A 26,262-nucleotide genomic window follows, 5' to 3' on the forward strand; every position below is an offset into this window, starting at 1 on the left:
AATAAGCACCAGTTTATTAAGCTGGCTAGCTAGTTCACCTTGGACAATTTCAGTGTAAACTAGACACGTGAGTGATGTCTGGCTACACTTCATACATGAAAAATATATATTGACTGTCAGACAATGTTCATATATCATGATGAGAATCAATGTCAAGATGTTTGTATGAGTCTTACGTTTGGCATCGTTTGATGTAAAGACATGACAACTGCGGCAAGAGTTTTGGGCAACTCTTCCCTGGCTTATGATCCATGCTGGCTGAAGACCTAGCGAGCCAATAACTTACTAATACTAGACACAGACGAAAGCGGGAACCTATAAGTATCTTTGCCTTAAATGAATAGGGGAAACTTGTAATTATATTTGTTGACACGGTGCAGTCAAATGTTGGCACCAGTAGAGTAGCTACCTCGCTATGTGCGAACACGCCTTCTGAGATGTTGGTTACAAGGCAGTACTTATTTAAATTAGCTAAGAGAATAATATGTTACCGTTGGTGTATTAAAATGAGAGGATATTGTGATGTCACAAAATGCCTTTAATAATCCCGCCTCCTGAATCCAAGTGTTTGACATGGGGGAGGGGACCAGCAACTTTATGATCACATTTTATCAATGTAGAACCAACTGTCATTTTTCATACTTTGATCTGGTTTCATCCAATTATCATCCCATTTCCTGGAAAAAAAATGATGTTGACTATTCAGGAATGTTCACTTACTGTGGGACCTTTAATAACCTAGATGAGGGTTTCATTTTGAAGCAGAAAAACTCAATGTGCATACTTGTGATGGACATTCAGGGGCAGTTTCCCGGACATTAAAGATCAATGAGATCCCAGTGCTTAATCTGAAACCGTCCCCAAAAAAACACAAGCTGTTGGAATGAGGAAGGAGGAAGGCGGAAGAAGAACAGGAAGTGGTGGTTACCCTGACGACGCCGTCGGAGTGTCCGGTGACGATGACGTTCTGCGTGTCCCACTCGTTCATCTCTGACACGCAGCGGCCTGTGAAGGTGCTGGCTATGGGACTGCCGTTGATGCTCCACACATGGACGTAGGTCCCCGCCGAAGACACTATGTCTCCCTGTATAGACACACATGGACGTAGGTCCCCGCCGAAGACACTATGTCTCCCCTGTATATACACACATGGGGAGTCAGGATTTGTTTTCTGCATCTTGACAATAAGGCCTGGCAGGGCTAAAGCCTGACAACAGGGCTAAAGCATGGCAATAGGGCCTGGTTAAAGCACATAACCTGACAACAGGGCTAAAGTACATAACCTGACAACAGGGCTAAAGCACATAACCTGACAACAGGACTAAAGCACATAACCTGACAACAGGGCTAAAGCACATAACCTGACAACAGGGCTAAAGTACATAACCTGACAACAGGGCTAAAGCACATAACCTGACAACAGGGCTAAAGCACATAACCTGACAACAGGACTAAAGCCTGACAATAAGGCCTGGCTAAAGCACATAACCTGACAACAGGACTAAAGCCTGACAATAAGGCCTGGCTAAAGCACATAACCTGACAACAGGACTAAAGCCTGACAATAAGGCCTGGCTAAAGCACATAACCTGACAACAGGACTAAAGCCTGACAACAGGGCTAAAGCCTGACAACAGGGCTAAAGCCTGACAACAGGGCCAAAGCACATAACCTGACAACAGGGCCAAAGCACATAACCTGACAACAGGGCTAAAGCACATAACCTGACAACAGGGCTAAAGTACATAACCTGACAACAGGACTAAAACACATAACCTGACAACAGGACTAAAGTACATAACCTGACAACAGGACTAAAACACATAACCTGACAACAGGACTAAAGTACATAACCTGACAACAGAGCTAAAGCACATAACCTGACAACAGGACTAAAGCACATAACCTGACAACAGGGCTAAAGTACATAACCTGACAACAGGACTAAAGCACATAACCTGACAACAGGGCTAAAGCACATAACCTGACAACAGGACTAAAGCACATAACCTGACAACAGGGCTAAAGCACATAACCTGACAACAGGGCTAAAGTACATAACCTGACAACAGGGCTAAAGCACATAACCTGACAACAGGGCTAAAGTACATAACCTGACAACAGGACTAAAACACATAACCTGACAACAGGACTAAAGTACATAACCTGACAACAGGACTAAAGCACATAACCTGACAACAGGGCTAAAGTACATAACCTGACAACAGGACTAAAACACATAACCTGACAACAGGACTAAAGTACATAACCTGACAACAGGACTAAAACACATAACCTGACAACAGGACTAAAGTACATAACCTGACAACAGAGCTGAAGCACATAACCTGACAACAGGACTAAAGCACATAACCTGACAACAGGGCTAAAGTACATAACCTGACAACAGGACTAAAGCACATAACCTGACAACAGGGCTAAAGTACATAACCTGACAACAGGGCTAAAGTACATAACCTGACAACAGGGCTAAAGCACATAACCTGACAACAGGGCTAAAGCACATAACCTGACAACAGGACTAAAGTACATAACCTGACAACAGGGCTAAAGTACATAACCTGACAACAGAGCTAAAGCACATAACCTGACAACAGGACTAAAGCACATAACCTGACAACAGGGCTAAAGTACATAACCTGACAACAGGACTAAAGCACATAACCTGACAACAGGGCTAAAGTACATAACCTGACAACAGGACTAAAGCACATAACCTGACAACAGGGCTAAAGTACATAACCTGACAACAGTGCTAAAGTACATAACCTGACAACAGGGCTAAAGTACATAACCTGACAACAGGACTAAAGCCTGACAACAGGGCTAAAGCCTGACAACAGGGCTAAAGTACATAACCTGACAACAGGGCTAAAGTACATAACCTGACAACAGGACTAAAGCACATAACCTGACAACAGGACTAAAACACATAACCTGACAACAGGACTAAAGCACATAACCTGACAACAGGGCTAAAGTACATAACCTGACAACAGGGCTAAAGCACATAACCTGACAACAGGGCTAAAGCACATAACCTGACAACAGGGCTAAAGCACATAACCTGACAACAGGACTAAAGTACATAACCTGACAACAGGGCCAAAGCACATAACCTGACAACAGGGCTAAAGTACATAACCTGACAACAGGACTAAAGCACATAACCTGACAACAGGGCTAAAGCCTGACAACAGGGCTAAAGCAAATAACCTGACAACAGGGCCAAAGCACATAACCTGACAACAGGGCTAAAGTACATAACCTGACAACAGGACTAAAGCACATAACCTGACAACAGGGCTAAAGCCTGACAACAGGGCTAAAGCACATAACCTGACAACAGGGCTAAAGCACATAACCTGACAACAGGACTAAAGCACATAACCTGACAACAGGGCCAAAGCACATAACCTGACAACAGGACTAAAGCACATAACCTGACAACAGGGCTAAAGCACATAACCTGACAACAGGACTAAAGCACATAACCTGACAACAGGGCTAAAGTACATAACCTGACAACAGGACTAAAGTACATAACCTGACAACAGGACTAAAGCACATAACCTGACAACAGGGCTAAAGCACATAACCTGACAACAGGGCTAAAGCACATAACCTGACAACAGGGCTAAAGCACATAACCTGACAACAGGGCTAAAGCACATAACCTGACAACAGGGCTAAAGTACATAACCTGACAACAGGACTAAAGCACATAACCTGACAACAGGGCTAAAGCACATAACCTGACAACAGGGCTAAAGCACATAACCTGACAACAGGACTAAAGCACATAACCTGACAACAGGGCTAAAGCACATAACCTGACAACAGGGCTAAAGCACATAACCTGACAACAGGACTAAAGCACATAACCTGACAACAGGGCCAAAGCACATAACCTGACAACAGGGCCAAAGCACATAACCTGACAACAGGGCTAAAGTACATAACCTGACAACAGGGCTAAAGTACATAACCTGACAACATGACTAAAGTACATAACCTGACAACAGTGCTAAAGCACATAACCCGACAACAGGGCTAAAGCACATAACCTGACAACAGGACTAAAACACATAACCTGACAACAGGACTAAAACACATAACCTGACAACAGGGCTAAAGCACATAACCTGACAACAGGGCTAAAGTATATAACCTGACAACAGTGCTAAAGTACATAACCTGACAACAGGGCTAAAGTACATAACCTGACAACAGGACTAAAGCCTGACAACAGGGCTAAAGCCTGACAACAGGGCTAAAGTACATAACCTGACAACAGGGCTAAAGTACATAACCTGACAACAGTGCTAAAGCACATAACCTGACAACAGTGCTAAAGCACATAACCTGACAACAGGACTAAAGCACATAACCTGACAACAGGACTAAAGTACATAACCTGACAACAGGGCTAAAGTACATAACCTGACAACAGGGCTAAAGCACATAACCTGACAACAGGGCTAAAGTACATAACCTGACAACAGGGCTAAAGCACATAACCTGACAACAGGGCTAAAGCACATAACCTGACAACAGGACTAAAACACATAACCTGACAACAGTGCTAAAGCACATAACCTGACAACAGGGCTAAAGTACATAACCTGACAACAGGGCTAAAGTACATAACCTGACAACAGGGCTAAAGTACATAACCTGACAACAGGGCTAAAGCACATAACCTGACAACAGGGCTAAAGTACATAACCTGACAACAGGGCTAAAGCACATAACCTGACAACAGGGCTAAAGCACATAACCTGACAACAGGACTAAAACACATAACCTGACAACAGTGCTAAAGCACATAACCTGACAACAGGGCTAAAGTACATAACCTGACAACAGGACTAAAGTACATAACCTGACAACAGTGCTAAAGCACATAACCTGACAACAGGACTAAAGCACATAACCTGACAACAGGGCTAAAGCAGATAACCTGACAACAGTGCTAAAGCACATAACCTGACAACAGGGCTAAAGTACATAACCTGACAACAGGACTAAAACACATAACCTGACAACAGTGCTAAAGCACATAACCTGACAACAGGGCTAAAGTACATAACCTGACAACAGGGCTAAAGTACATAACCTGACAACAGTGCTAAAGCACATAACCTGACAACAGTGCTAAAGCACATAACCTGACAACAGGGCTAAAGTACATAACCTGACAACAGGACTAAAGCACATAACCTGACAACAGGACTAAAGTACATAACCTGACAACAGGGCTAAAGTACATAACCTGACAACAGTGCTAAAGCACATAACCTGACAACAGGACTAAAGTACATAACCTGACAACAGGGCTAAAGTACATAACCTGACAACAGGGCTAAAGCACATAACCTGACAACAGGGCTAAAGCACATAACCTGACAACAGGACTAAAACACATAACCTGACAACAGTGCTAAAGCACATAACCTGACAACAGGGCTAAAGTACATAACCTGACAACAGGACTAAAGTACATAACCTGACAACAGTGCTAAAGCACATAACCTGACAACAGGACTAAAGCACATAACCTGACAACAGGGCTAAAGTACATAACCTGACAACAGTGCTAAAGTACATAACCTGACAACAGTGCTAAAGCACATAACCTGACAACAGGGCTAAAGTACATAACCTGACAACAGTGCTAAAGCACATAACCTGACAACAGGACTAAAGCACATAACCTGACAACAGGGCTAAAGTACATAACCTGACAACAGGGCTAAAGTACATAACCTGACAACAGTGCTAAAGCACATAACCTGACAACAGGGCTAAAGTACATAACCTGACAACAGGGCTAAAGTACATAACCTGACAACAGGACTAAAGCACATAACCTGACAACAGGACTAAATCACATAACCTGACAACAGGGCTAAAGTACATAACCTGACAACAGTGCTAAAGCACATAACCTGACAACAGGGCTAAAGCCTGACAACAGGGCTAAAGTACATAACCTGACAACAGGGCTAAAGTACATAACCTGACAACAGTGCTAAAGCACATAACCTGACAACAGGGCTAAAGCACATAACCTGACAACAGGACTAAAGTACATAACCTGACAACAGTGCTAAAGTACATAACCTGACAACAGGGCTAAAGCCTGACAACAGGGCTAAAGTACATAACCTGACAACTCTGATTCATTTGTATTAATTGATCTGTTATTTAATTAGAGAATTCATAATGAGATTGACGTCTCTTTCTCAAGTGAGCTGTGAGCCCTAATGCTTAACATTCTGGAACTGAGGCTCACGCACAGTGCTGTCCCAGGATTCCCGTCTTCAACTTTGTTTACCAAAACTAAGACCAAAAGCCTCACCAAAGACACCAAAGGGTCTTGTGGTTCATCGTTAAGTTAATTTGGTTCAGTAACTTCATACTCAACAAGGTCCAACACTCTCACTTAGGTTTTGAAAGGTTGAGACCGAGTCTGCGTCTCTCACATGGGTAGGCAAAAATGGAGCTCTATAGGAGAAAGCCCTGCCTCCAGATGTTTGCTTAGAAATTCTAGGGACAATTGGGAGGCCTGCGTCTTGTGACCGTAGCGTACGTGTAGGTATGTACGGCAGGACCAACTTGGAAAGATAGGTAGGAGCAAGCCCATGTAATGCTTTGTAGGTTAGCAGTAAAACCTTGAAATCAGCCCTTGCCTTAACAGGAAGCCAGTGTAGGGAAGCTAGCACTGGAGAAATATGATCACATTTTTTAGTTCTAGTCAGGATTCTAGCAGCCGTATTTAGCACTAACTGAAGTTTATTTTGTGCTTTATCCGGGTAGCCGGAAAGTAGAGCATTGCAGTAGTCTAACCTAGAAGTAACAAAAGCATGGATTAATTTTTCTGCATCATTTTTGGACAGAAAGTCTATAAGACTTTATAACTCTGTAAACCACGTATTGACCTGTAACTGTATAAACCATGTATTGACCTGTAACTCTATAAACCACGTATTGACCTGTAACTCTGTAAACCACGTATTGACCTGTAACTGTATAAACCATGTATTGACCTGTAACTCTATAAACCACGTATTGACCTGTAACTATAAACCACGTATTGACCTGTAACTCTATAAACCACGTATTGACCTGTAACTATAAACCACGTATTGACCTGTAACTCTATAAACCACGTATTGACCTGTAACTATAAACCACGTATTGACCTGTAACTCTATAAACCACGTATTGACCTGTAACTATAAACCACGTATTGACCTGTAACTATAAACCACGTATTGACCTGTAACTCTGTAAACCACGTATTGACCTGTAACTCTATAAACCACATATTGACCTGTAACTATAAACCACGTATTGACCTGTAACTGTATAAACCACGTATTGACCTGTAACTATAAACCACGTATTGACCTGTAACTCTATAAACCACGTATTGACCTGTAACTATAAACCACGTATTGACCTGTAACTGTATAAACCACGTATTGACCTGTAACTATAAACCACGTATTGACCTGTAACTATAAACCACGTATTGACCTGTAACTCTATAAACCACATATTGACCTGTAACTATAAACCACGTATTGACCTGTAACTATAAACCACGTATTGACCTGTAACTCCTCTGATTGCCATGGTGATCTCTGTCTGCTTCTTGGCTTCTATAAAGAGCTCGTCTCGTCCCTCGACCATGAACAGGTCAGAGTTCAGAGGTCAGGACGGTTAGAGCTGCTAGGTGAGCCCCAGCAGAGTGGCCGATTAACACAATGTTATCCTGCACAGACAACATAGGGAAGTGAATAATCAACCAATGTGTTATAACTGCTTATTACACCTTTAATAACTATATATTAACTTACAGTTTAGTATTTATAACCCCTGTACCTCTTATAAACCTTATAAAGGGTATTTTAACACTATATTGTCTTGCGAAAATACAACAGGCACAGGAGGGTGAATATAAACATTGCATTTATGAATAATCTTCAGGAAGGGCCTAATAAAAACGTAACATCCCATTGACATCAATGCATTAAAGTGAAGAAGTTTGAATAGGCCTCTATGATATACACCAATGTGTTACACTGTAACTGTGAAACTTGAATTCATCTACTGTTCGCATCACTTACTTTGTCGAAGTTGATCTTATGGCCGTTCTCCCTCGCCCAAACGAGACAGTCGGCGATATCTTGAACCATACACAAAACATTACCCTGGAGAGAAGATTACAGTAAAATTCAATGTGTACGCTAGTTCACTGAATATGAACGCGACTGTGTCCTTTTAAAATTTGGTTTCAGCTTTATTTTTATGGTCGTGGAGGAGTCTTACCTTCGGGTAGTTGCAATAGTCCGGGGCAGATCACTGTTGCGCTGAGCTCCTTAGCCATCTGCATGGCCAGCAGACAGTATATGGACCTCTCCCCTGAACCCCAGCCTCCCCCGTATATAAACACTACCACAGGCACCTGCCTGGCTGGGTCACTGTGGGAGGATAGTACAAGTCTAGCCGGCTGCTACGACGACCAAACGTGATGCCCTTTGGAAAGACGAGAGGAGGAGGAAGAAGAAGAAGCAGCAGTGAAGCTTTCACATTCAGTTATGATGAGGTACATAGCTCTTATTATCACCAGTCAGCTCTTATTATCACCACAGTCAGCTCCTATTATCACCACAGTCAGCTCTTATTATCACCAGTCAGCTCTTATTATCACCACAGTCAGCTCTTATTATCACCACAGTCAGCTCCTATTATCACCACAGTCAGCTCTTATTATCACCAGTCAGCTCTTATTATCACCACAGTCAGCTCTTATTATCACCAGTCAGCTCTTATTATCACCAGTCAGCTCTTATTATCACCACAGTCAGCTCTTATTATCACCAGTCAGCTCTTATTATCACCACAGTCAGCTCTTATTATCACCAGTCAGCTCTTATTATCACCAGTCAGCTCTTATTATCACCACAGTCAGCTCTTATTATCACCACAGTCAGCTCTTATTATCACCACAGTCAGCTCTTATTATCACCAGTCAGCTCTTATTATCACCAGTCAGCTCTTATTATCACCAGTCAGCTCTTATTATCACCACAGTCAGCTCATATTATCACTACAGTCAGCTCATATTATCACTACAGTCAGCTCTTATTATCACCAGTCAGCTCTTATTATCACCACAGTCAGCTCATATTATCACTACAGTCAGCTCTTATTATCACCAGTCAGCTCTTATTATCACCAGTCAGCTCTTATTATCACCAGTCAGCTCTTATTATCACCAGTCAGCTCTTATTATCACCAGTCAGCTCTTATTATCACCAGTCAGCTCTTATTATCACCAGTCAGCTCTTATTATCACCAGTCAGCTCTTATTATCACCAGTCAGCTCTTATTATCACCAGTCAGCTCTTATTATCACCAGTCAGCTCTTATTATCACCACAGTCAGCTCTTATTATCACCAGTCAGCTCTTATTATCACCAGTCAGCTCTTATTATCACCACAGTCAGCTCTTATTATCACCAGTCAGCTCTTATTATCACCAGTCAGCTCTTATTATCACCAGTCAGCTCTTATTATCACCAGTCAGCTCTTATTATCACCAGTCAGCTCTTATTATCACCACAGTCAGCTCATATTATCACTACAGTCAGCTCATATTATCACTACAGTCAGCTCTTATTATCACCAGTCAGCTCTTATTATCACCACAGTCAGCTCTTATTATCACCAGTCAGCTCTTATTATCACCAGTCAGCTCTTATTATCACCACAGTCAGCTCTTATTATCACCAGTCAGCTCTTATTATCACCAGTCAGCTCTTATTATCACCACAGTCAGCTCTTATTATCACCAGTCAGCTCTTATTATCACCAATCAGCTCTTATTATCACCAGTCAGCTCTTATTATCACCAGTCAGCTCTTATTATCACCACAGTCAGCTCTTATTATCACCAGTCAGCTCTTATTATCACCAGTCAGCTCTTATTATCACCACAGTCAGCTCTTATTATCACCAGTCAGCTCTTATTATCACCAGTCAGCTCTTATTATCACCAGTCAGCTCTTATTATCACCAGTCAGCTTTTATTATCACCAGTCAGCTCTTATTATCACCAGTCAGCTCTTATTATCACCAGTCAGCTCTTATTATCACCAGTCAGCTCTTATTATCACCAGTCAGCTCTTATTGTCACGTTCCTGACCTGTTTTCTCTTGTTTTTGTATGTGTTTAGTTGGTCAGGGCGTGAGTTGGGGTGGGCATTCTATGTATTGTGTTTCTATGTTGGGTTTAATGTGTTGCCTGATATGGTTCTCAATTAGAGGCAGGTGTTTGACGTTTCCTCTGATTGAGAACCATATTAAGGTAGGCTGTTCTCACTGTTTGTTGGTGGGTGATTGTCTTCCGTGTCTGTATGTATGTTCGTACCACACGGGACTGTAGCGTTTGTTTGTAGTCTGTACCTGTTTGTGCGTTCTTCGTGTATTTGTAAGTTCTCATGTTTTAGGTCAGTCTACGTCGTTTATTTGTTTTGGTAGTTTGTTTAAGAGTTTTCGTGTTTAGTCGTTCTGTTAATAAATATTCATTATGTCTTCATCACCCGCTGCGCCTTGGTCCGATCCATGCTCCTCCTCGTCCGAGGAGGAGGCATTAGACGAGCGTTACAGAATCACCCACCAACGAAGGATCAAGCAGCGTGAGAAGCAACAGCAGCGATTGCAGGATTTCTGGACATGGGAGGAAATACTGGACGGGAAAGGTCCATGGGCTCAACCTGGAGAATATCGCCGCCCTCGTGAAGAGCTGGAGGCAGCTAAAGCCGAGAGGCGGCGGTATGAGGAGGCAGCACGGAAGCAGGAGAAGGATCTGGGCTACACTACGTGGGAGGAGATCGACAGGTGGGCGATCGACCCAAGGAGAGTGCCGGAGCCCGCCTGGGATTCTCTGGCACAGTGTGAGGAGGGATACCGGCGAATGGAGGCAGCACGACGACGCGGTAGGTCAAGCCCAAAAATTTCTTGGGGGGGGGGGGGGGGGGCCTAAAGGGTAGTGTGGCGAAGTCAGGTAGGAGACCTGCGCCAACTTCCCGATCTTACCGTGGAGAGCGAGAGTACGGGCAGACACCGTGTTATGCGGTAGAGCGCACGGTGTCTCCTGTACGTGTGCATAGCCCGGTGCGGGTTATTCCACCTCCCCGCACTGGCCGGGCTAGATTGAGCATTGAGCCAAGTGCCATGAAGCCGGCTCTACATATCTGGCCTCCAGTACGTCTCCTCGGGCCGGCATACATGGCACCAGCCTTACGCATGGTGTCCCCGGTTCGCCTACATAGCCCAGTGCGGGTTATTCCACCTCCCCGCACTGGTCGGGCTACGGGGAGCATACAACCAGGTAAGGTTGGGCAGGCTCAGTGCTCAAGGGAGCCAGTACGCCTGCATGGTCCGGTATATCCGTCGCCACCTCCCCGCCCCAGCCCAGTACCACCAGTGCCTACACCACGCACCAGGCTTCCTGTGCGTCTCCAGAGCCCTGTTCCTCCTCCACGCACTAGCCCTGTGGTGCGTGTCTCCAGCCCATTACCACCAGTACCGGCACCACGCACCAAGCCTCCTGTGCGTCTCCAGAGCCCTGTTCCTCCTCCACGCACTAGCCCTGTGGTGCGTGTCTCCAGCCCATTACCACCAGTACCGGCACCACGCACCAAGCCTCCTGTGCGTCTCCAGAGCCCTGTTCCTCCTCCACGCACTAGCCCTGTGGTGCGTGTCTCCAGCCCATTACCACCAGTACCGGCACCACGCACCAAGCCTCCTGTGCGCCTCCAGAGTCCTGTGCGTCCTGTTGCTGCTCCCCGCACTAGCCTGAAGGTGCGTGTCCTTAGCCCGGTACCTCCAGTTCCGGCACCACGCACCAGGCCTACAGTGCGTCTCAGCCGGCCAGAGTCTGCCGTCTGCCCAGCGGCGCCTGAACTGCCCGTCTGCCCAGCGGCGCCTGAACTGCCCGTCTGCCCAGCGGCGCCTGAACTGCCCGTCTGCCCAACGCCGTCTGAACTGTCCGTCTGCCAAGCGCCGCATGAACTGCCCGTCTGTACTGAGCCTTCAAAGCCGCCCGTCTGTACTGAGCCTGCAAAGCCGCCCGTCTGCCATGAGCCTTCAGAGCCGTCCGCCAGACAGGAGCAGCCAGAGCCTTCCGCCAGAGCCTTCCGCCAGACAGGAGCAGCCAGAGCCTTCCGCCAGACAGGATCAGCCAGAGCCGTCCGCCAGACAGGATCAGCCAGAGCCGTCCGCCAGACAGGATCAGCCAGAGCCGTCAGCCAGCCAGGATCAGCCAGAGCCGTCAGCCAGCCATGACCAGCCAGAGCCGTCAGCCAGCCATGACCAGCCAGAGCCGTCAGCCAGCCATGACCAGCCAGAGCCGTCAGCCAGCCATGACCAGCCAGAGCCGTCAGCCAGCCATGACCAGCCAGAGCCGTCAGCCAGCCATGACCAGCCAGAGCCGTCAGCCAGCCATGACCAGCCAGAGCCGTCAGCCAGCCATGACCAGCCAGAGCCGTCAGCCAGCCATGACCAGCCAGAGCCGTCAGCCAGCCATGACCAGCCAGAGCCGTCAGCCAGCCATGACCAGCCAGAGCCGTCAGTCAGCCATGACCAGCCAGAGCCGTCAGCCAGTCCGGAGCTGCCGTCCCTCAGTCCGGAGCTGCCGTCCCTCAGTCCGGAGCTGCCGTCCCTCAGTCCGGAGCTGCCGTCCCTCAGTCCGGAGCTTCCCCTCATTCCGGTGCTGCCCCTTAGTCCGGTGCTGCCCCTTAGTCCAGTGGGGTTAATTTGGAGGGTGGTCATTGGGAGGAGGCTACAAAAGCGGGGATTGACTATGGTGGGATGGGGACCACGCCCAGAGCCTGAGCCGCCACCGTGGACAGATGCCCACCCAGACCCTCCCCTAGACTTTTGGTGGTGCGCCCGGAGTTCGCACCTTGAGGGGGGGGGGGGGGTTATGTCACGTTCCTGACCTGTTTTCTCTTGTTTTTGTATGTGTTTAGTTGGTCAGGGCGTGAGTTGGGGTGGGCATTCTATGTATTGTGTTTCTATGTTGGGTTTAATGTGTTGCCTGATATGGTTCTCAATTAGAGGCAGGTGTTTGACGTTTCCTCTGATTGAGAACCATATTAAGGTAGGCTGTTCTCACTGTTTGTTGGTGGGTGATTGTCTTCCGTGTCTGTATGTATGTTCGTACCACACGGGACTGTAGCGTTTGTTTGTAGTCTGTACCTGTTCGTGCGTTCTTCGTGTATTTGTAAGTTCTCATGTTTTAGGTCAGTCTACGTCGTTTATTTGTTTTGGTAGTTTGTTTAAGAGTTTTCGTGTTTAGTCGTTCTGTTAATAAATATTCATTATGTCTTCATCACCCGCTGCGCCTTGGTCCGATCCATGCTCCTCCTCGTCCGAGGAGGAGGCATTAGATGAGCGTTACACTTATTATCACCAGTCAGCTCTTATTATCACCAGTCAGCTCTTATTATCACCACAGTCAGCTCTTATTATCACCAGTCAGCTCTTATTATCACCAGTCAGCTCTTATTATCACCACAGTCAGCTCTTATTATCACCAGTCAGCTCTTATTATCACCAGTCAGCTCTTATTATCACCAGTCAGCTCTTATTATCACCAGTCAGCTCTTATTATCACCAGTCAGCTCTTATTATCACCAGTCAGCTCTTATTATCACCACAGTCAGCTCTTATTATCACCACAGTCAGCTCTTATTATCACCAGTCAGCTCTTATTATCACCACAGTCAGCTCTTATTATCACCAGTCAGCTCTTATTATCACCACAGTCAGCTCTTATTATCACCAGTCAGCTCTTATTATCACCAGTCAGCTCTTATTATCACCAGTCAGCTCTTATTATCACCACAGTCAGCTCTTATTATCACCACAGTCAGCTCTTATTATCACCACAGTCAGCTCTTATTATCACCACAGTCAGCTCTTATTATCACCACAGTCAGCTCTTATTATCACTACAGTCAGCTCTTATTATCACCAGTCAGCTCTTATTATCACCAGTCAGCTCTTATTATCACCAGTCAGCTCTTATTATCACCACAGTCAGCTCCTATTATCACCACAGTCAGCTCCTATTATCACCACAGTCAGCTCCTATTATCACCACAGTCAGCTCTTATTATCACCAGTCAGCTCTTATTATCACTACAGTCAGCTCTTATTATCACCAGTCAGCTCTTATTATCACTGCAGTCAGCTCTTATTATCACCAGTCAGCTCTTATTATCACCATTCAGCTCTTATTATCACCACAGTCAGCTCTTATTATCACCACAGTCAACACTTATAATCACCAGGCAGCTCCTATTATCACCACAGTCAGCTCTTATTATCACTGCAGTCAGCTCTTATTATCACCAGTCAGCTCTTATTATCACCATTCAGCTCTTATTATCACCACAGTCAGCTCTTATTATCACCACAGTCAACACTTATAATCACCAGGCAGCTCTTATTATCACCACAGTCATCTCTTATTATCACCAGTCAGCTCTTATTATCACCACAGTCAGCTCTTATTATCACCACAGTCAGCTCTTATTATCACCAGTCAGCTCTAATTATCACCACAGTCATCTCTTATTATCACCAGCCAGCTCTTATTATCACCAGTCAGCTCTTATTATCACCACAGTCAGCTCTTATTATCACCACAGTCAGCTCTTATTATCACCAGTCAGCTCTTATTATCACCAGTCAGCTCTTATTATCACCAGTCAGCTCTTATTATCACCACAGTCAGCTCTTATTATCACCACAGTCAGCTCTTATTATCACCAGTCAGCTCTTATTATCACCAGTCATCTCTTATTATCACCAGTCAGCTCTTATTATCACCACAGTCAGCTCTTATTATCACCAGTCATCTCTTATTATCACCAGTCAGCTCTTATTATCAACAGTCAGCTCTTATTATCACCAATCAGCTCTTATTATCACCACAGTCAGCTCTTATTATCACTACAGTCAGCTATGCTAAATCTGCATAATTGGAAAAGAAACGACTATAATCATTCTCTACCACTATTCCTAGAGAAAATATTTTTTGAAAACCTCAGAATAAAAGATTTATAAACTCAGCAAAAAAGAAACGTCCCCTTTTCAGGACCCTGTCTTTCAAAGATAATTCGTAAAAATCCAAATAACTTCACAGATCTTCATTGTAAAGGGTTTAAACACCGTTTCCCATGCTTGAACCATAAACAATTAATGAACATGCACCTGTGGAACGGTCGTTAAGAAACTAACAGTAGGACATTAAGGTCACAGTTATGAAAACTTAGGACACTAAAGAGGCCTTTCTACTGACTCTGAAAAACACCAAAAGAAAGATCCCCAGGGTCCCTGCTCATCTGCGTAAATGTACCTTAGGCATGCTGCAAGGAGGCCTGAGGACTGCAGATGTGGCCAGTGAAAAAAATTGCAATGTCCGTACTGTGAGACGCCTAAGACAGCGCTACAGGGAGACAGGACGGACAGCTGATCGTCCTCGCAGTGGCAGACCACATGTAACAACACCTGCACAGAATCGGTACATCCGAACATCACACCTGCGGGACAGATACAGGGTGGCAACAACAACTGCACGAGTTACACCTGGAATGCACAATCCCTCTGTCAGTGCTCAGACTGTCCGCAATAGGCTGAGAGAGGCTGGACTGAGGGCTTGTCGGCCTGTTGTAAGGCAGGTCCTCACCAGACATCACCGGCAACAACGTCACCTATGGGCACAAACCCACCGTCGCTGGACCAGACAGGACTGGCAAAAAGTGCTCTTCACTGACGAGTCTCGGTTTTGTCTCACCAGGGGTGATGGTCGGATTCGCGTTTATCGTCGGGATCGATTTGGAGGTGGAGGGTCCGTCATGGTCTGGGGCGGTGTGTCACAGCATCATCGGACTGAGCTGGTTGTCATTGCAGGCAATCTCAACGCTGTGCGTTACAGGGAAGACATCCTCCTCCCTCATGTGGTACCCTTCCTGCAGACTCATCCTGACATGACCCTCCAGCATGACAATGCCACCAGCCATACTGCTCGTTCTGTGCGTGATTTCCTGCAAGACAGGAATGTCAGTGTTCTGCCATGGCCAGCGAAGAGCCCAGATCTCAATCCCATTGAGCACGTCTGGGACCTGTTCGATCGGAGGGTGAGGGCTAGGGCCATTCCCCCATGAAATGTCCGGGAACTTGCAGGTGCCTTGGTGAAAGAGTGGGGTAACATCTCACAGCAAGAACTGGCAAATCTGGTGCAGTCCATGAGGAGGAGATGCACTGCAGTACTTAATGCAGCTGGTGGCCACACCGGATACTGACTGTTACTTTTGATTTTGACCCCCTCCTTTGTTCAGGGACACATTATTCCATTTTCTGTTAGTCACATGTCTGTGAAACTTGTTCAGTTTATGTCTCAGTTGTTGAATCTTATGTTCATATACATATTTACACATGTTAAGTTTTCTGAAAATAAACGCAGTTGACATTGAGAGGACGTTTCTTTTTTTGCTGAGTTTGTAATAATGAATCTTTTTTAAACTTAAAAAAAAAACTTTTACCCCTTTTTCTCCCCAATTTTGTGGTATCCATTTAGTAGTTACAGACTTGTCCCATCGCTGCAACTCCCCCATGGACTCGGGAGAGGCAAAGGTCGAGATCCATGCGTCCTCTGAAACACGACCCTGCCAAGCCATACTGCTTCTTGACACACTGCTCGCTTAACCCGGAAGCATCGTCCAGCTGGCGACCAAAGTCAGCTTGCTGGTGCCCGACCCGCCACAAGGAATCACGGCCGGCCAAACCCTCCCCTAACCCGGACGATGCTGGGCCAATTGTGCACCGCCTCATGGGTCTCCCGGTCACGGGTCTGTAGTGACGCCTCGCCTTAGACCGCTGCGCCACACGGGAGGGCTAATACCAGTGATTCTAAAACATTAGTCGGACAAACTAACCTGGTTTTCTACATTACCTTTTCATAATGTTTGTGGTTTTCTACGTTACCTTGTGGTTTACTACATGACCTTTTCATAATGCTTGCGGTTTACTACATGACCGTTTCATAATGCTTGCTGTTTACTACATGACCTTTTCATAATGTGTGTGGTTTTCTACATTACCTTTTCATAACGCTTGTGGTTTTCTACATTCTTGTACCTGGAAGTATTTCAGCATCTCCAGCACAGCTCTAGTCAGACAGTATAACCGCCTGGGGAGAACACACACACCAACGCACACACACGCACGCACGCACGCACGCACGCACGCACGCACGCACGCACGCACGCACGCACGCACGCACAAACACACACACGTTGTGTGAGAAGAGTTCATCTCAGAACCTAGAAATAAGTATTAGTCCCGCTTTCCAGACTCATGGAGTGGGATGAGACTATAAATATCAGAACCTCAGAACAATATCTGAGTCCCAAATGGCACCCTATTCCCTACATAGTGCACTACTTTAGACCAGGGTCTATAGGGAATAGGGGGCACTACTTTAGACCAGGGTCTATAGGGAATAGGGGGCACTACTTTAGACCAAGGTCTATAGGGAATAGGGTGCACTACTTTAGACCAGGGTCTATAGGGAATAGGGTGCACTACTTTAGACCAGAGCCCATAGGGAATAGGGTGCACTACTTTAGACCAGGGTCTATAGGGAATAGGGTGCACTACTTTAGACCAGAGCCCATAGGGAATAGGGTGCACTATTTTAGACCAGGGTCTATAGGTAATAGGGTGCCATTTGGGAGAGTAGTGCACTATATAGAAAATACGGTGGGATTTGGAATGCACACAATATATTAGTCTAGACAAGATTAGAGATGGAACGTTATGTTACCTTGGCTTCAGAGCCTCAATATACTTTTTATAGCCAGGCTTGTTAGGCCAGCCATACATCCACTGGGCTACGAGAGAGATGGAGTAGGGGATGCCCACTAACAGTTGTCCCTGCAGCCATGGGTAGAGACACATTGTACTTCAGTCCAATCCCAGAGGAAAGAGAGAGAGAGAGAGAGAGAGAGAGAGAGAGAGAGAGAGAGAGAGAGAGAGATCTCTAAAACAAAAGCAATTTAGGTCAAAAGAGTCCATATTAATAAAGGAAATTGAAGGACTAACAGTACAGTTAGATAGCAATAAAAACTGTACCATAGAGGCACAGAATAAGTTAGAGGAAAAACAAAAAGAAATGGAGGAATTTATTCAAGAAAGATCCAGTGTAATATTTTATAAAAATATAGTGAACTGGATAGAATATGGGAAAGAATGCACCAAATTATTTTTTAATCTTCGACATAGAAATGTTACCAAAAATAATTGACTGAAACTTGTTACAAATGGCGGAGTCACCCATGATTCACCAAACAATATTTTGAAAAAGGAACCAAAGTACTTGAAGCATATATTTTCGTTTCAGTCTCCTCCATCTCCACTCACCGAAGTATGACTTTATTTTCTCCTAATAATGTAAAATGAACAGCTGTACAGAAAGACTCATGTGGAGGCCAAATTACAGAGGAGGAACTTCTTGATGCAATTAAAGTCTTTAAGTCCGGGAAAACTCCAGAGCTAGAGAAGCTAGAGTAGAGCTTTCTCCTCTGTCTCCTCTTTTGCCCAATAGTGTGATATCTGTCTCTATATGTCTAATCACTTACTCCTACAGATGGCATACCAGTGGAAGTATACCAAACCTTTTTTGATGTACTCAGAGGACCGTTATTACCATGTTTTATTCACTCCTATAAACATGGTAGATTATTATATATCAACAAGAAGGACTGATTTAATTATTACTGAAACTGGATCCAAGTGGTAAATATAAAGATCCAGTCCATTTAAAAAATTGGAGGACCCTTACACATGAGTGTTGTGATGCAAAAATTCTAGCAAAATGGCATAGCAAAATGCATGCACACTGTACATAGATTTTTCTATTGTGTTATTGACAGTATGTTTGTTTATTCCATTTGTAACCCTGTGCTGTTTTTTGTCGCACTGCTTTGCTTAATCTTGGCCAGGTCGCAGTTGTAAATGAGAACTTGTTCTCAACTGGCCGACCTGGTTAAATAAAGGTGAAATAAACAAAAATAAAATATAAGAGAACAGAATTAAAAAGGTATTGTTGGATATTATTCATCCTAATCAGACAGTGTTTTTTACATGGACGATACATTGGAGATAATATAAGACAAGTACTGGAAACAATAGAACACTATGAAACGTCTGGAAAACCAGGCCTGGTATTCATAGCTGACTTTGAAAAGGATTTTGATAAAGTACGACCGGAATTTATATATAAATGCCTGGAATATTTCAATTTTGGAGAATCTCTTATAAAATGGGTTAAAGTTATGTATAGTAACCCTGGGTGTAAAATAGTAAATAATGTCTACTTTTCTGAAAGTATTAAACTGTCAAGAGGGGTAAAACAAGGTTGTCCACTATCGGCATATCTATTTATTATGGCCATCAAAAAGGTAACTATTAAAATCAGATCCACCAATAATATCAAGGGGTTAAAAATGCAGGTCTTATAAACATTGATGATTCATGTTTTAGAAAGGATCTAGATACTTATTCTAACCTCACTGGATTATATCCAAATTACGTATTGGCTCACTAAAATCTACAACTTTTACATTACCGTGTAGTCTACCAATTAAATAGTCTGATGGTGATGTGGACAAACTCAGTATACATATCCCAAAATAAATAAATGATTTCACTACAATACATTTTTATATAAAGTTAGCAAAAATAGATACGATCTTGCTACCATGGAAAGGTAAATACCTGTCTATTTGTGGAAAAATCACATTGATTAACTCTTTAGTCATATCCCAGTTTACCCTGATGAACTCTTTAGTCATATCCCAGTTTACCCTGATGAACTCTTTAGTCATATCCCAGTTTACCCTGATGAACTCTTTAGTCATATCCCAGTTTACCCTGATTAACTCTTTAGTCATATCCCAGTTTACCCTGATTAACTCTTTAGTCATATCCCAGTTTACCCTGATTAACTCTTTAGTCATATCCCAGTTGACCCTGATTAACTCTTTAGTCATATCCCAGTTTACCCTGATTAACTCTTTAGTCATATCCCAGTTTACCCTGATTAACTCTTTAGTCATATCCCAGTTTACCCTGATTAACTCTTTAGTCATATCCCAGTTTACCCTGATTAACTCTTTAGTCATATCCCAGTTTACCCTGATTAACTCTTTAGTCATATCCCAGTTTACCCTGATTAACTCTTTAGTCATATCCCAGTTTACCCTGATTAACTCTTTAGTCATATCCCAGTTTACCCTGATTAACTCTTTAGTCATATCCCAGTTTACCTCTTTAGTCATATCCCAGTTTACCCTGATTAACTCTTTAGTCATATCCCAGTTTACCCTGATTAACTCTTTAGTCATGTCCCAGTTTACCCTGATTAACTCTTTAGTCATATCCCAGTTTACCCTGATGAACTCTTTAGTCATATCCCAGTTTACCCTGATTAACTCTTTAGTCATATCCCAGTTTACCCTGATTAACTCTTTAGTCATATCCCAGTTTACCCTGATTAACTCTTTAGTCATATCCCAGTTTACCCTGATGAACTCTTTAGTCATATCCCAGTTGACCCTGATTAACTCTTTAGTCATATCCCAGTTTACCCTGATTAACTCTTTAGTCATATCCCAGTGTACCCTGATTAACTCTTTAGTCATATCCCAGTTTACCCTGATTAACTCTTTAGTCATATCCCAGTTTACCCCGATTAACTCTTTAGTCATATCCCAGTTTACCCTGATTAACTCTTTAGTCATATCCCAGTTTACCCTGATTAACTCTTTAGTCATATCCCAGTTTACCCTGATTAACTCTTTAGTCATATCCCAGTTTACCCTGATGAAATCTTTAGTCATATCCCAGTTTACCCTGATGAACTCTTTAGTCATATCCCAGTTTACCCTGATTAACTCTTTAGTCATATCCTGGTTTACCCTGATTAACTCTTTAGTCATATCCCAGTTTACCCTGATTAACTCTTTAGTCATATCCCAGTTTACCCTGATTAACTCTTTAGTCATATCCCAGTTTACCCTGATTAACTCTTTAGTCATATCCCAGTTTACACTGATTAACTCTTTAGTCATATCCCAGTTTACCCTGATTAACTCTTTAGTCATATCCCAGTTTACCCTGATTAACTCTTTAGTCATATCCCAGTTTACCCTGATTAACTCTTTAGTCATATCCTGGTTTACCCTGATTAACTCTTTAGTCATATCCCAGTTTACCCTGATTAACTCTTTAGTCATATCCCAGTTTACCCCGATTAGCTCTTTAGTCATATCCCAGTTTACCCCGATTAACTCTTTAGTCATATCCCAGTTTACCCTGATTAACTCTTTAGTCATATCCCAGTTTACCCTGATGAACTCTTTAGTCATATCCCAGTTTACCCTGATGAACTCTTTAGTCATATCCCAGTTTACCCTGATTAACTCTTTAGTCATATCCCAGTTTACCCCGATTAGCTCTTTAGTCATATCCTGGTTTACCCTGATTAACTCTTTAGTCATATCCTGGTTTACCCTGATTAACTCTTTAGTCATATCCCAGTTGACCCTGATTAACTCTTTAGTCATATCCCAGTTTACCCTGATTAACTCTTTAGTCATATCCCAGTTTACCCTGATTAACTCTTTAGTCATATCCCAGTTTACCCTGATGAACTCTTTAGTCATATCCCAGTTTACCCTGATTAACTCTTTAGTCATATCCCAGTTTACCCTGATTAACTCTTTAGTCATATCCCAGTTGACCCTGATTAACTCTTTAGTCATATCCCAGTTTACCCCGATTAGCTCTTTAGTCATATCCCAGTTTACCCTGATTAACTCTTTAGTCATATCCCAGTTTACCCTGATTAACTCTTTAGTCATATCCCAGTTTACCCTGATTAACTCTCTAGTCATATCCCAGTTTACCCTGATTAACTCTTTAGTCATATCCCAGTTTACCCTGATTAACTCTTTAGTCATATCCCAGTTTACCCTGATTAACTCTTTAGTCATATCCCAGTTTACCCTGATGAACTCTTTAGTCATATCCCAGTTTACCCTGATTAACTCTTTAGTCATACCCCAGTTTACCCTGATTAACTCTTTAGTCATATCCCAGTTTACCCTGATTAACTCTTTAGTCATATCCCAGTTTACCCTGATTAACTCTTTAGTCATATCCCAGTTTACCCTGATTAACTCTTTAGTCATATCCCAGTTTACCCTGATTAACTCTTTAGTCATATCCCAGTTTACCCTGATTAACTCTTTAGTCATATCCCAGTTTACCCTGATTAACTCTTTAGTCATACCCCAGTTTACCCTGATGAACTCTTTAGTCATACCCCAGTTGACCTGTTTGTTTATGGTCTTGCCTACACCTAGCAGCCTGTTTTTTAAAATTATATGAGCAAAAAAATGTAAATTTTATTTGGAATGTTAAGCCAGACAAAATTAAATGGGCCTATTTATATAACGAATATGAATTCGGAGGGCAGAAATGATTACATGTTAAAGCATTAGACCTCTCACTAAAGGCATCAGTCATACAAACGTTATACTTAAATCCGAACTGGTTCTTTAGCAGATTAGTAAAAATGTCTCATCCCATGTTTAAGAAAGGCCCTTTTCACTTTATTCAGATTACAACCTCTCACTTTCGAATATTTGAAAATGAAATAATCTCTAAAATATCGCTACAGAAGGTAGTGGGTAGGGCCCAGTACATCACTGGGGCCAAGCTTCCTTCCATCCAGGACCTATATACCAGGCGGTGTCAGAGGAAGACCCAAAAAAAAGTGTCTAAGTCTCCAGTCACCCACTGTTCTCTCTTATACCGCACGGAGCGCCAAGTCTAGGTCCAAAAGGCTGCTTAACAGCTTCTACCCGACCCCTTTGTTTTTACACTGCTGCTACTCGCTATTTATTATCTATGCATAGTCACTTTACCCCTACCTACATGTACAAATGACCTCGACTGACCTGTACCCCCGCACATTAACTCGGTATCGGTACCCCCTGTATATACAGTTGAACTCGGAAGTTTACATACACCTTAGCCAAATACATTTAAACTCAGTTTTTCACAATTCCTGACATTTAATCCTAGAAAAAAATCCCCTGTCTTAGGTCAGTTAGGATCACCACTTTATTTTAAGAATGTGAAATGTCAGAATAATAGTAGAGAGAATGATTTATTTCATCTTTTATTTCTTTCATCACATTCCCAGTGGGTCAGAAGTTTACATACACTCAATTAGTATTTGGTAGCATTGCCTTCAAATTGTTTAACTTGGGTAAAACGTTTCGGGTAGTCTTCCACAAGCTTCCCACAATAAGTTGGGTGAATTTTGGCCCATTCCTCCTGACAGAGCTGGTGTAACTGAGTCAGGTTTGTAGGCCTCTTTGCTCGCACACGCTTTTTCAGTTCTGCCCACACATTTTCTATGGGATTGAGGTCAGGGCTTTGTGACGGCCACTCCAATACCTTGACTTTCTTGTCCTTAAGCCATTTTGCCACAACTTTGGAAGTATGCTTGGGGTCAATGTCCATTTGGAAGACCCATTTGCAACCAAGGTTTAACTTCCTGACTGATGTCTTGAGATGTTGCTTCAATATATCCACATAATTCTCCTTCCTCATGATGCCATTTATTTTGTGAAGTGCACCAGTCCCTCCTGCAGCAAAGCACCCCCACAACATGATGCTGCCACCTCCGTGCTTCACACGATGGTGTTCTTCGGCTTGCAAGTCTCCCCCTTTTTCCTCCAAACATGACGATGGTCATTATGGCAAAACAGTTCCATTTTTGTTTCATAAGACCAGAGGACATTTCTCCAAAAAGTACGATCTTTGTCCCCATGTGCAGTTGCAAACTGTAGTCTGTTTTTTTATGCCGGTTTTGGAGCAGTGGCTTCTTCCTTGGTGAGCGGACTTTCAGGTTATGTCGATATAGGACTCGTTTTACTGTGGATATAGAAACTTTTGTACCCGTTTCCTCCAGCAACTTCACAAGGTCCTTTGCTGTTGTTCTGGGATTGATTTGCACATTTCGCACCAAAGTACGTTTATCTCCAGGAAACAGAACGCGTCTCCTTCCTGAGCGGTATGACGGCTGCGTGGTCCCATGGTGTTTATATTTTCGTACTATTGTTTGTGTAGATGAATGTGGTACCTTCAGGTGTTTGGAAATTGCTCCCAATGATGAACCAGACTTGTGGAGGTCTACAATTTTCTTTCTGAGGTCTTGGCTGATTTCTTTTGATTTTCCCACGATGTCAATCAAAGAGGCACTGAGTTTGAAGGTAGGCTTTGAATTACATACACAGGTACACCTCCAATCGACTCAAATTATGTCAATTAGCCTATCAGAAGCTTCTAAAGCCATGACATCCTTTTTCTGGAATTTTCCAAGCTGTTTAAAGGCACAGTCAACTTAGTGGATGTAAACTTCTGACCCACTGGAAATGTGATACAGTGAATTGTAAATGAAATAATCTGTCTGTAAACAATTGTTGGAAAAATGACTTGTGTCATGCAGACAGTAGATGTCCTAACCGACTTGCCAAAACTATAGTTTGTTATCAAGACATTTGTGGAGTGGTTGAAAAACAAGTTTTAATGACTCCAACCTAAGTGTATGTAAACTTCTGACTTCAACTGTAGCCTCGTTTTTATTATTTTATTGTGTTTCCTTTTTTCATTTGCTTTATTTGGTAAATATTTTCTTAACTTATTTTATTTTATTTTAAACTGCACTGTTGGTTAAGGGCTAGTAAGTAAGCATTTCACGGTAAGGTCTACCTACACCCGTTGTATTCCGGGTGTGTTGTGACACAGTTTGATTTGAAATAGATGGGAGGGGTTTAGGGTAGCTGAAGGATGGGAGTAAAAACAAACAAAAGATAACTAATGTAAAATAGATTGTGTCCGTAAAACGGTTACAGTATGTATAAGCTGGAAGTAATCCTGTCCTTCCTGTAAAACGGTTACAGTATGTATAAGCTGGAAGTAGAAGTAGTCCTGTCCTTCCTCCTGTCCTTCCTGTAAAACGGTTACAGTATGTATAAGCAGGAAGTAGAAGTAGTCCTGTCCTTCCTCCTGTCCTTCCTGTAAAACGGTTACAGTATGTATAAGCTGGAAGTAGAAGTAGTCCTGTCCTTCCTCCTGTCCTTCCTGTAAAACGGTTACAGTATGTATAAGCAGGAAGTAGAAGTAGTCCTGTCCTTCCTCCTGTCCTTCCTGTAAAACGGTTACAGTATGTATTAGCTGGAAGTAGAAGTAGTCCTGTCCTTCCTCCTGTCCTTCCTGTAAAACGGTTACAGTATGTATTAGCTGGAAGTAGAAGTAGTCCTGTCCTTCCTCCTGTCCTTCCTGTAAAACGGTTACAGTATGTATAAGCAGGAAGTAGAAGTAGTCCTGTCCTTCCTCCTGTCCTTCCTGTAAAACGGTTACAGTATGTATAAGCTGGAAGTAGAAGTAGTCCTGTCCTTCCTCCTGTCCTTCCTGTAAAACGGTTACAGTATGTATAAGCTGGAAGTAGAAGTAGTCCTGTCCTTCCTCCTGTCCTTCCTGTAAAACGGTTACAGTATGTATAAGCTGGAAGTAGAAGTAGTCCTGTCCTTCCTCCTGTCCTTCCTGTAAAACGGTTACAGTATGTATAAGCTGGAAGTAGAAGTAGTCCTGTCCTTCCTCCTGTCCTTCCTGTAAAACGGTTACAGTATGTATAAGCAGGAAGTAGAAGTAGTCCTGTCCTTCCTCCTGTCCTTCCTGTAAAACGGTTACAGTATGTATAAGCAGGAAGTAGAAGTAGTCCTGTCCTTCCTCCTGTCCTTCCTGTAAAACGGTTACAGTATGTATAAGCAGGAAGTAGAAGTAGTCCTGTCCTTCCTCCTGTCCTTCCTGTAAAACGGTTACAGTATGTATAAGCAGGAAGTAGAAGTAGTCCTGTCCTTCCTCCTGTCCTTCCTGTAAAACGGTTACAGTATGTATTAGCTGGAAGTAGAAGCCTAAGTGCTGTTGTTCATTGGTTTACTCCTATTAGGGGAGGAACGGTAGGGTTCGTGGAAAATAATAAAGGAAAATGTATTTTAAAAAGATGTGTGTGATA

This window comes from Salvelinus namaycush, chromosome 1, assembly GCF_016432855.1.
Source record: "Salvelinus namaycush isolate Seneca chromosome 1, SaNama_1.0, whole genome shotgun sequence".
Classification (NCBI taxonomy): domain Eukaryota; kingdom Metazoa; phylum Chordata; class Actinopteri; order Salmoniformes; family Salmonidae; genus Salvelinus; species Salvelinus namaycush.